Here is a 12,841-nt window from a genome sequence, read left to right as displayed (position 1 = left end):
ATGAGACCATGTGATACTTTGTTGTAGCTTGCTTGAGGGCCTTATTACTATCTCCTAGCACAGAGGGGTGGTTCCTTTTTGGGCCACATGGTCAGGTGGTAGTGCCACTTTCCATTGGATATTTTGTTCGTACCTTCTTGCCATGCATTAGCTTCGCAGGTGCTCCAGATGTTTCTCTTGGATTCATTTCATTCCATTGTACCAGTTGGATCTTTCTTATTATTTTTGGATCGTATTGTTATCTCTTGGACCCTTATGTGGTCGATTGTATCATATGTTGTATGTATACCTTCGTGGCAGTTGTAATTTGATGTAATCATTATGTAATTTTTATGAGACTTGATGTATTAATTGCAATTGTAATACTAAGTTATCCTTGCAATGTAAAAGAAATGTACTATCATGTAAGTTAGATGTTAGGAATTTTATCTTTAATTAAATCATTTTTGTAATGTAATTGAATGTGTTAATATGAATGACGTATAGTAATGTTATTATTATCTCATTCAAAGTATAAACAACCATTGATTAGTGTAATTTAGATTCTAATGGTTAAATGTATTTCTTAAGTGGATTAGTTGACCTTAAGGAAAGATTAGTTTAACTAAGTAATTCACGTTGGGAAACCCTTTAGGAGTTTGAGTTAACTCTTCTGCATGTGCAACTTCAATTGTAAGGTTTATCTTTTACGTTTATGTCTTCTAATTATTTTATTTTAAAAAAATTACACTCTTTTCGAGTGTTTGTAGTTTTTTCCTTTAGGGTTTCTTGGTCGGGAATTACAATCAACATATCCTACCACAATTAAAATTTTACCTGAATTTGTCTTGAAGTACAAATTTTTTTTAGTTGAACCCTTTTGAAATCCTTGATCAGTTAGATATTTGTTTAACCTCCCATACCAAGCTCTAGGACCTTGTTTCAATCCATACAAAGCCTTTTTCAATATGCACACAATGTTTGGATCATCTCTCAACTTGAAACCTTTCGGTTGTTCAATGTAAACTTCTTCTTTCAATTCTCCATTCAGGAATACTAATTTTACATCCATCTGATAAAATTTAAAGTCCTTAAATGCTACAAATGCCAGGAACATTCGGATTGCCTCCATTCTTGCAACCAAAGAATAAGTTTCATCAAATTCAATGCCTTCAATCTGAGTGTATCCTTTGCAAACCAACCTTGCCTTGTTTCTTACAACCTTTCCATCTTCATCCAGCTTGTTCCAGAATACCCATTTAGTTCCAATCACATTCTTGTCTTCCGTTCTGTTGACTAATTCCCATGTCTAATTTTTTTCAATCTGATCCAATTTCTCTTTCATTGCCTTCATCCAATTCTGATCATTACAAGCTTCTTCTACTGTCTTTGGCTTAGTTTCATATAGTAAACACAACAAGACTTGTTCATGTGTTGCTTTGCTTCTTTTGATAACACCCTTGCTTTTGTCTACGATGATTTGTTCTTCTGAGTGATTCTTCTGGACATACCTTGGAGTCTTAGATGTAGATGCTAGAGCATCTTGATCATTATTTTCTTCACTCATGCTTTCTTCTTTCTTTTCCTTTTCTCTGGACTCATCTGATTCATATGCTACTACTATTTCTGAATCCTTTGAGGTACTCTTATCAACTTTTATGCTTGCACTTTCAACAATCTTAGTCAACCTTTTGTTGTAACATCTATATAATTTTCTCTTTGTTGAATAACCCAAGAATATGCCTTCATCTTCTCTGTTGTCAAACTTTCCAAGATTATCCTCATCTCTCCAAATATAACACATGCTTCCAAATAATTTGAATTATTTCACTGTTAGAGTTATGCCATACAAAGGCTCATAAGATGTCTTACCATACTCCATTCGATACAAAATTTTGTTAAGAGTGTATGTTGTTGTATGAATTGCTTCTTTCCAGCAAACTTTTGGTAACTCTACTTCTTTTATCATGGTTCTATCTACCTCTTGTATAGTTCAGTTCATTCTTTCAACTACATCATTCTGTTGTGGTGTCTGGGGGGCAGATAACTGTCTTTTGATGTCGTTTTTCGCACAGAAGTCGATGAACTCATCTGAGATGAATTCTCCTCCTTTGTCAGACCTTAAACACTTGATTTTCCTATCAACCTCATTTTCTACTTTTGCCTTGAATATCTTGAACTTCTCTAATGCTTCAGATTTCTCTTTTAGAAATGCAACCCAAGTCATTCTAGAATAATCATCTATCAGTAACATGAAATACCTCACCTTGCAGGCTCATTGTCTGGGTCAGACCATAAAGATCTATGTGAAACAAATCTAGTAACCTAGTGGACGAGTACTCTTTTCCTCTTAATGTGCTTCTAGTCTACTTTCCGACTTGACATGCCCTGCAGATGTTGTTCTCTGGTTGAGTCAATTTGGGCAAATCTCTTACTACACTACTTGAACTAATCTGCACCAAGTTGTGAAAATTGATATGACACATCCTTCGATGCCATAGCCAGCTATCATCGAGTTGTGATATCAATCAATGTTTTGTAGCTCCTCCCCGCACACATTCACAACGCGTCAAACCTACAATTTGTGGGATGTTAGAAAACGGCAGTTTAAAAAATGGTTTCCACAGTGAATTTTTAGTTATTATAATATGGTATATATATATGTATGTACATATATATATATATATATATATATATATATATATATGTACATATGTATATGTACATATATACATACATACATACATATATATATATATGTACATACATATATATATATGTACATACATACATACATATATATATATATATATATATATATACATATGTACATATATATATATGTACATATACATATGTACATATATATATATATATGTACATATACATATATATATATATATATATATATATATATATATATATATATATATATATATATATATATATATATATATTATTTTTCTTATGGAATATGATTTTGTAAAACAAAAAAGGTTAGCAAAATTTGAAAAGAATGAACGAATATATTTCAATGTATATATACGTAATATGTAATTTGGGATTTTTAGTATGAAAATAAAATTTATATTGTTAGCCATCAATTACGTTTAGTTGATATGACTTTTAATTGAAAAGATTATTTTGATTTATATATTGAATTTAGTCTCCAAAAGTATTTTTAAATGTTATTTTCATTATCTTGAAATTCGAATTCAAATGATATTTGTTATAGCCAAATTGGCTTAAAATGAAATGATTATATATTTGTTTAAATAATGGATTAATTAGCTTACGAGTTGTTGCGATTTATCTTAAGGGTGTATGGTTTTTTTTTTAATCAAGCTTTGTGCAATTCTAATTGGGTCTGTGTTTGCTTGGACCCTTGTTACGCGTTATTCCATTTTGAGGTGTTTTATCATGAAAGAGTCAGTTTTTGAAAGAGCTACAATTAGAGAATGTTAGCTTTTAATTATACTTTGAGTAATTGTTATGGTTCCTTAACATTGATGAGTTTAGAGTGTGAATAGATTCATTTGAGTTTTTACTCTGCTTGGTAGATTTTTGGTGTTGATTTGTAAGAGTCATTTTCATGTCATGATGGCATGTTGTTGAATGTAAGTCTATCGTGCAAGTGGATTTGATAAAGTTTTGGTTGTGGTTGTAATTACCTTAGTTTGGTTGTGGTCTTGTTTTGGGAATAGACTAGTTGTTCGTTTCACACCTCCAATTGGTTTAACCTTGGTAGAAGCTTTGTTTAATCAAGTTGTTCTTCAGTTTTTCTTTTTGAACTCCTTAGGTTAGTTGGCTTTTGTGATTTTCCTTGGGGTTCTTTGGAGGTTGTGTAGTGTCATAAGGAAGAGTGGCTTTCGAGTGGGGGTCGCACCCAAAGAGGTTAGCAGGGTAGCCCATCAAAAGTTATTTTAAGTAAGTGATAACTAAATAAATTAAATGGGTTTGGATTTCAAACATTAATCAAGATAAACTGATTTTTTTAAAAAGGTAATCAAAGGTATTATTTGTCACTCGCACGAGGAAGATAGAATGGACATAATACAGGCTTGTCGACTTGGAACAAACAAAAACAAGTTGGTACATTTGAATGCCGACTCATCCCTGAGGGACCTTTTGGAAGGAGTCTATTTGGTCAAGGTTGATTTGACAAGAAGGGATGACTATTTTAGATGCCACAAGGGGATTGGGATAACTTCTGAGTTGAAGATGAAGGATCACGGTTTCCCCGATGAAATCAGAGATTGCTTGTTGACGAGGATTCTGAAGCAGAAACTGTACACTCAAGGAGGAATAAGATTAGAACAAAATCATTCATGTGAGATGAGCCTAAAAAGGAGGCAAAGGATTGATGGCCTAGATGTGATAGTGACCTAGGTTTGATAGGCATGATTTCTGGAATTCATAGCTGGTAGGATGAGTAGAAAATATCGGGATGATGATTTTTCACATCAGTGAGCACTGCCATTTTTTATTGAACTTCAATTATAAATTTAGTAGGGTGGTGATTAAATGGGTAGAAAAGAATACAAACTTCTTCATTTTCTGAGAATGGTTTTGCATCAGTGAAGAAGATGGTGTTTGAATAGGATCGTGCACGGAGTTGCCGCATATTTTTTTACACTGGATGGATGTTCTTTCTCTGGTATGAGGTTGCTCATTGTTGGAGGGGTTGCGAAAGTTTGGAGGATTGTCAGAGGGAGCATGAAATCCTTTTCTTATCAAAAAAATCCACCCATGACACATTCTCTTCTCTTACTCTGCCAATGGCTGGCAGGGTGTTTGAGGAAGGAGCCTGCAGGGAACTGAAAGAAGGATTTGTTCGAGAAAGGAGTGGTAGCCAGTCGTCTCTACGATGGCATGGAAGCTGCAAAGCCTTCTCAACATATTTTGTTTTCCCTTAAGATCCTTTTTTCACTTCCTCTGATCCTGGGCACAAAGGTTGGAGATCTTCCTCTAGTTTGGGGGCGATTTTACTTCTTGCCAGGATCCAGTTTCGTTTCCGAGAACGAAAATGTTGTGTAGAATAGAATGGGCATCTCAAGGTCCATCCAAAGACATTAGGGTGATAACAACATGGCTCAAGCACTTTTGTTTCTACCAATGATCAGTTGAAGACTATGATTCCACTTCATCAGCATATGGATATTTTGTAACAGAATTGCGTATGGCCTCTTTGGCTTAATTTTTCTGGTGACACGTGTCCTTAGGCCTGAAGCTTGTTTCTCCCTTATTTTTTATAAAAGGGAAAGCAAGGCCATAAGAAGGGGTTCCAAAATCTTTGAATAGGGTCTCTTTATGTAGGTTTGGTCTGCAAGATTAGGTTCCAATTTTTGGGAAGTCATGAGTAAATAGAAAAAATTGTGATGTCATTTTGTAGACCAAAATACAAGATAGTTACCAGTTTCAAATTTCAAATGGGTTATTTTGTAAATGAAGTGTACTATGTTATCTGATAGAAGATAGCTTTTGAAATTAATACAGATACAATTTCAAGTCCTTACTCTCCTGTGTGTGACTTTTTTTTCTTTTGAGTTAATGGAATCAAGGGTTTCATTTACTTGTTGCATTGTTATGATGTATGTAATTTTCCATTCTATGCTTTAGTCCAAGGGGTTAATTAAAATGCTTGAATGAAATTACAGAGAGATAATGCTTGTACTAGGATTTGATAAGTAGTTCGGGTAAGAAATTGCAAATAGAATGATATTGTAAGGCAATATCATTTAAGATCCAATCAGCTGTTAGATAAATTTATGTCAAGTTTCACTGATATTTTAGAGACTCTGTAGCCCAATGGAATTAGGCACTGGTATATGCTAGCAGGTGTTGTTAGGTTATCAATTCCTTGTCTATTTCATTTATGGTTTGTCATAAATCTTTTATAAATCAAGACATATTTCCAAGTTTTATGTATGTTTGAGTTGTCCCGCCCATCTCATGCTCCAGTTAGGTTGAGGATCGCTAAAGGATTTGCCATCCTTGAGCATTCTCCTTGTTGTTGAGCCGGCTTATGATATCTTCTTCTTTGTTTTAGTGAATCTTTGAGTGTGGTGCAGAGATCAAGAAATTCACTAAAGGGATTACCCTCCTGGGTTTTGCAAAGCCCGAAGCATAGAAGGATTTGTTGAATCCTTGTCGCAGTTGGTCCAAGTTCTTGAGGATTTTAATAGTTGGAGTTGCCTTCTCCATGAGTATTTGAAGAATTGACTTGGTTTCTGCCTCTTGCAGTGTAAACCCATTTTTGGGAACCAACACCATATTCCAAGACCTTAGGGTAACACAAAAATAACATCAATAAGGAGGCTCAACCATAACATCATAAAATATCCACATATACATAAGCAACAAGAACAAGAGCTAATGCCAGAATACCAACAAGAATAAATCATGAGCCTCAACAATTAACCAATAAACAAGAGCAAGGCAATATCCTCTTGCTCATCCAAAACAATATAATCCTCTACAGTGAGACATACATCATCTCACTAGAACTATCATAAATCAATCCTCTACAACAAGGAATGAACAATCCTGTTGGAGCTAACACAATACATCCTCAATAGCAAGGCACAAAACATCTTGCCAGAGCCAAAACATAATTAGCCGATAGGCTATTTAAACATGGGCATAGCCCACTAGAAGTGTCCCATGCTTCCCAAAAAATGCTTGATGTCGAACCGTGTTTTTTTAAGTTTCATAATTACAGAAGGAAAGAGAGAAGAACAATAATATTTATGTTGTTTCCTACAGAAGGAAACTTTCCACATGGAGTTACTTAAAAACATTGGGTTTTTTATTTTGGGAAACCATACATGGTTGCTCATCAATAGAGAAGTTTTTATGAGGACAAAATTAAAAAATAAAACAGAGAGATTGGACTTGGGCCAAATTCTGCACCACTTAAATTTACTGTGAGTGATTCTAATTTCTTAGTTTTTATTTTATTCAAACATCAATCACTGTATTTAATGAAATTTACCTGGAGTTGCTATTTAAGTTTTAAGTTTGTTTTTTTTTCTTCATTTCTAGGTACAATACTGAGGAAAAAGATGTGTTCAAATTTTAGGTAAAAATCTAATATTTTTTATGAAATCATGTTGTGTATTTTTAATGAAAAAATTATGTTGTGGTTAGTTTTTATTAAAAAAATAATAATTTTGTTGTGTCTTTGAAATAGTTATAGGCTTTAGAGGAACAAATAATATTGTGGTCATATTTCTAAAATATTGATTGGATACAATTTTTGTTTATTCATAAATTTTATAAGATTGTGATCATATTTCTAAAATATTAATAGGGTACAATTTTTGTTTGCTTATAGTTTATTTAGAGTATTTTAATAAATAGTTTGTAATCTAATGCATAAAGTGGATTCTTGTATATCAAAATTAACTTTTAAGAATTTAATATAATTAATAAGTAAATAAAACTAATATAATTTGAATATAAATTAAATTAATATTATATACTAATATTTTAATAGATTTTGACATTCTTTACTGAATCAATAGGATTATAAATAAAATTTTAACTATGCTCAAATCTACTATCTTAGACTAATTAAATTAATTAATTAATTAATTAATTAAAGTGAAATAAAATAAGCCTTATAGTGAATACAGTATATAAAATAAAATAAAATACATAATTCTTTAATAAATATAATAAATTTTATACAGCTCAATTGACCCATTACCAATAAAAAAATATAATAAATTTTAAAACAAACAAAACAATAAAAATTAAATAATTATTAAATATTTTTAAATTGTAGAATAAAATAAAATAATCTTCAACTAAATTAAAACTATTGAAAAAAATACTTTTTAACATTTACTATACCAACTTTCTAAAATGTAACGAATTAGGAATAACTTTCTCAAAAATGCACTTTCCTCTAAACCCTTTTCTCTAGTTTCAAATATATCATTGTGCATACATTTCTTTTCCTTAAGATGTTGTTTTTCCTCTCATTGAATTAAACCTAAATCTATCTTAACTTGATGTGTTCCCTTACACTAACTATAATTGTAATTTAATTATAGCTTTGATTTTAGTTCTAATTCTAATTCTTTACCCTTATCTTAATTCTAATACTTTGCATAAATAAATAAAAATACTCTTAGATAAAATTGTCTATTCTCATTATTGTAAATTTATCTTATTAAAAAAATTATCTTATTTAAATTAAATTTATGTCAAATTAATCTTAAGTATTGTAAATTTATTTTACTTAATGTAAATTTATTTTACTTAAAGTAAATTATGAAAAATAAATTATAACCTTAGATTTAAAAATATTATTTCATTTTTTATATGCAAGGTGTGGAATTAAAGCCTATTCATAAATTTAAAACAATGTTTTAATCCTAAATCCAATCCTAGGATAAATAATGAAAGTACACTGAGACATGATTGTTAATTATTATTATTGTAAATTTATATTATTTAAATCAAATTTGTGTAAAATTAATTATAATTTTGATATTAATTTGAACTCTAATTCTAGCACTAATCTTTACTTTAATACTTGGGATGAATAAAAAAATTATGCTTACACAAAATTGTTAATTATTATTATTGAAAAAATATGCTATTTATTTATATCAAATTATTTATAGTCTTAAGTATTGGAAATTTATTTATATCAAATTATTTATAGTCTTAAGTATTGGAAATTTATATTGCTTAAAATAAATTATGCAAAATTAATTATAACCTTAAGACTTTAAATATGATTTATTTTATTTTTCATATGCAAATTGTAAGATTAGACCAACTCATAAATTTAAAACAATTTTGTGTGAATCACTATAAATTATTTTAAACTAAAACCATGATAGAAATTAAGGTATTACTTAATTTGATTTCAACTAAGGTGTGCACAAAAATAGGAAACCATTCACATGATTATTATTATTGTAAACTTATATTATTTTAATCACATTTTATGATAAAATTTTATGCAAAAATAACTAAAATACAAGACAACCCATATATGATTATGTGTGATTACAGGTATGCAGTTGCAAACTAAAACTCCTCTCAACTTGCAGGTAAAATTCATCTATATATTCAAGATTGTTAAACTTTGACCATATATTACTATCACTGTTACCATTGCACCTCTATTTGGTGCAAGCACTAGTCATATATCCAAATCTAAATAATATCCAGCTTAGGATATCACAAAGAGATTAAAAATAAACTCTGGTACAAAGAACAAAATCGGAAAAGTCATCTCAGACTGAGAAAAAGACAACAAAATAGTAAACAAGACAATCTAGCGCATTTGCCTAATTCAGCAGCGCATCTACACATTTTTGTAGTACATATGATTAATTTTGTAGCACATCCGATTAATTTTGCACCACATTTGATTAATTCTACAGCGCATCTACTACAGAGAGGTAGGATAACTCAGGGACGGAAATAGATTTAGGACTAAGTGCTAGAAATACAATTGAGTCAATTAGGTTGACACCAGAACCAACCAAGTAGGCGCAATACTTCAAAATCAACGATTAAATCACCAAGAATTGCAAAACAAATAGTATAGAATTTATTACCCGACAAAACGATAAGCTTATGACAATACACAAAAAATGTAATCAAGCCATTCTCGGCAGACGCAAAATTACCCAACTTCCTATAATAAATCAAACATATGAAATTCAATTTACCCAAAGTTCCATATATACAAATATACAAATGTATAATATTTAAACTGAACAACAAATCTCTAACTCCCATCCCCCATAGACAATCTTTTACAGGCAAGCTTTTCATAAAACACAATTCAAGAATAATAAAACATCCAACCTGGAAATTGAAGAAGTGGTCTAAGAAAATTGATGCAGTACAATCCAAATCCAAAGCCAAAATCAAAAATCAAAACCAGGAATTCTTCAGCAAATGCAAATAATTCTTCCAGCAAGCCAACCCACGATAATGCTTAGAAAGCCAAATAAATAAAAATACATTCAAAAACTATGCAATTAATCAGCCAGTCAGAATAATCCATAAAATAATATTTCATACCTACCATGCACAAAATCAAGGTAAGAAAATATAATGAATAATATTATTTACTTACCCAGTCTCTCATCCAATAGTAAAATAGGATAGGTAGAATTTATAATATTTAATTAACCCAAATAAGTAAAAGAGAATTTAAATAATAAAAATAACCAATAATAAATAAACCAAGGCAATATAAATATTTACCTAGTAAATATAAAGCCACAATAATAGCATTAGATCAATAAGAATTAGACAATAAATAAATAAATATCCAAATAACATTAAATAAATATGAAAGCACCAAATAAATCAAAGCTCAATAAACATTAATCAAGGTAACATAATAAATTTTAATAAATCACCCAAAAATAATTAAATATAAAATCTATACATTAATTTAATTTGGCATGAATAAACTATATGGATCAAATATTAATTAACTGGATAATTAAATACTCACAATGCCACAAGGCAACCCAACATAGGGTCGAACATCCCAACACAAGATACCAAAATGATGACTCATGCCACGACACTCAAACTGACAAGGGTTACAACTTAAGCCTAGAGTGTGTAGAAGGAACTCATGCCATCTCCAATCAACTTGCCATTGGGATGAAGACATGCTCGGACCTGTGAGACCAGGTGGAGTCGATATCTAATACCCAAAATCCTACATCTACCAATATCCACGAAGCAACATATACAATAACATATATCATAAATGATCAGGCCAGTGAGAGAGAATCGCAACGTCATATCTTGCTCATAATGAGTGATATGACATCGTCTCTATCACGAATACAATAGTAAGACAGTCATGACAATCATAGCTATTGTTCAGGTTGAAAGCACCAAAATACTAAGAGGGGGGTGAATTAGTATTCCCAAAGATTAAATCTTTTATTCATAATTATAACCTTCCACTTAAATATCAAACAAACTTGACTGATATAAAGCAGTTAGTGTAAAATAAATATGAAGAACAACACCACAAGATAAATACCAGAATTTATATGTGGAAAACCCAAATGGGAAAAACCATGGAGAGCATTAAATCTTAGAAGACTATAACTATCTATATTTGTGTTTACAAAGAGAGGTGGCTCACTGCCAAATTACAAAAATGGCTCACTAGCGGACTGCTCACTATAGATACAACAAAGAGATGGCTAACTACCAGAATGCTCACTGCAAGTAAAAGGGTTGAACTAAAAGGGATAACATCTCCAAATGCATGGGATCAATTCTAAGGTTAAGCTCAAATTACAAATCCCAAACTCTACAACAGATCCAGTTAGAGATCTCTACATAGCTGTCTTGTAGCAGCTCCGGTAAAGGACTATTGCACCACTGCAACACTATCTCCTTTTTCTATTCGCAACATGCACTTCACGCACTGCTATCTTTGCTACCAAATTTAGCACATCACACACCTTCACACACTTAGTCTTGTTCTTCTCTCTTTCCTTGCTTATGCTACTACATATGTGTATGTATGTATGTATGTATGTATGTATGTATGTATGTCGGATGACACAACTACAAAATAGTATATCGGCCAAGCCCAACACGTTATCAATAAGCTCATGTCAGCCTTTGCGAGACTTCTAAACACTTCCTTTACATACTCAGATTTCCAATGCATACGCTAAGATTACCGGAATGGGGAAGGTTCATTCGAACCCAAGAATACCGACCCATTATCACAAAATCAAGCTCAATATCTCCAAAATATAGATTCCACGCATATCAAGAAAACCATAACACAAAACTCAAAGAGATACTTCTGACAATTATTGAAGCAGCTAACATCAAGACACATAATTGATACTAGGATCAATGAGAACTCCTAACACTGGGATAATGAGAACTCTAGTAAACCTCAAGACTCATCATCCAGAGTTGTCCATAACATGTTGAAAAATGACTTTTGACCAAAACAACAACATTGGACTGCACATACTAACTGCATACTAATAGTTCTAATACTTAATGTTTAGTACAGATGCCAAGCTAATAAGATGAGAGGGGGGGTGAATCATACAAACTTAATCTTCCATAAAAACAACAAATTCAACCTCGGTAACATATACTTCAGTAATATAACCAAAACTGCTAAACATGCAAACTCATAAGCATATAAACATCATAACACCAGATTTAACATGGAAACCCAAATAGGGAAAAACCACTATGGGATTTCAGACCCACTAAGAAATATACTCTTCTAGAGTATGGTCGGTTAAAAGCAAATCCTGTAAAAGATTACAAACACATTGCTAGATGTGACCCAGTTAAGGGATTTCCCTCAGATCTGTTAGGATCTTCACCTTGTTAGAAGTGACCTTGTTAAAGGATTTCAAACACTCAATCAAAATGTCACCTTACTAGAGGGTTTTACAAATAAGATTGTTAAGTCCACTCGGTTAAGAGATTTTCTATCACTTTACAAAATAACAGTAATAAAAATCTATCTGGAACTTCACATCTAAAATGCTAAAGCAGATTCTTATTTGCTCAATACAATCTAGTCATAGGACTTATCTTGTCCATCTGTTGGGCTCTATACTCTGTTATTCAAACAGATCTTCAAGCTTCTGTGCTCGGTAATCACTATGTAGCATTCGTGTGCTTACACTTGCCCGCATACATTGTTTATCAACAGTTCCTTATTTATAAACAATTTGCCAACCGCTTAATCTCCTTGATCACATATCCCATGATCAATCATAGCCATCATATCTTCAAACTTGACTAGGTTCAATGTATCCTTCGATCTAAAAATGTTTTACCCTATCGTGGAACTTGAATACATTTCTTG

This window comes from Cryptomeria japonica, chromosome 4, assembly GCF_030272615.1.
Source record: "Cryptomeria japonica chromosome 4, Sugi_1.0, whole genome shotgun sequence".
Taxonomy (NCBI): Eukaryota; Viridiplantae; Streptophyta; class Pinopsida; order Cupressales; family Cupressaceae; genus Cryptomeria; species Cryptomeria japonica.
This window is presented reverse-complemented; position numbering follows the sequence as displayed.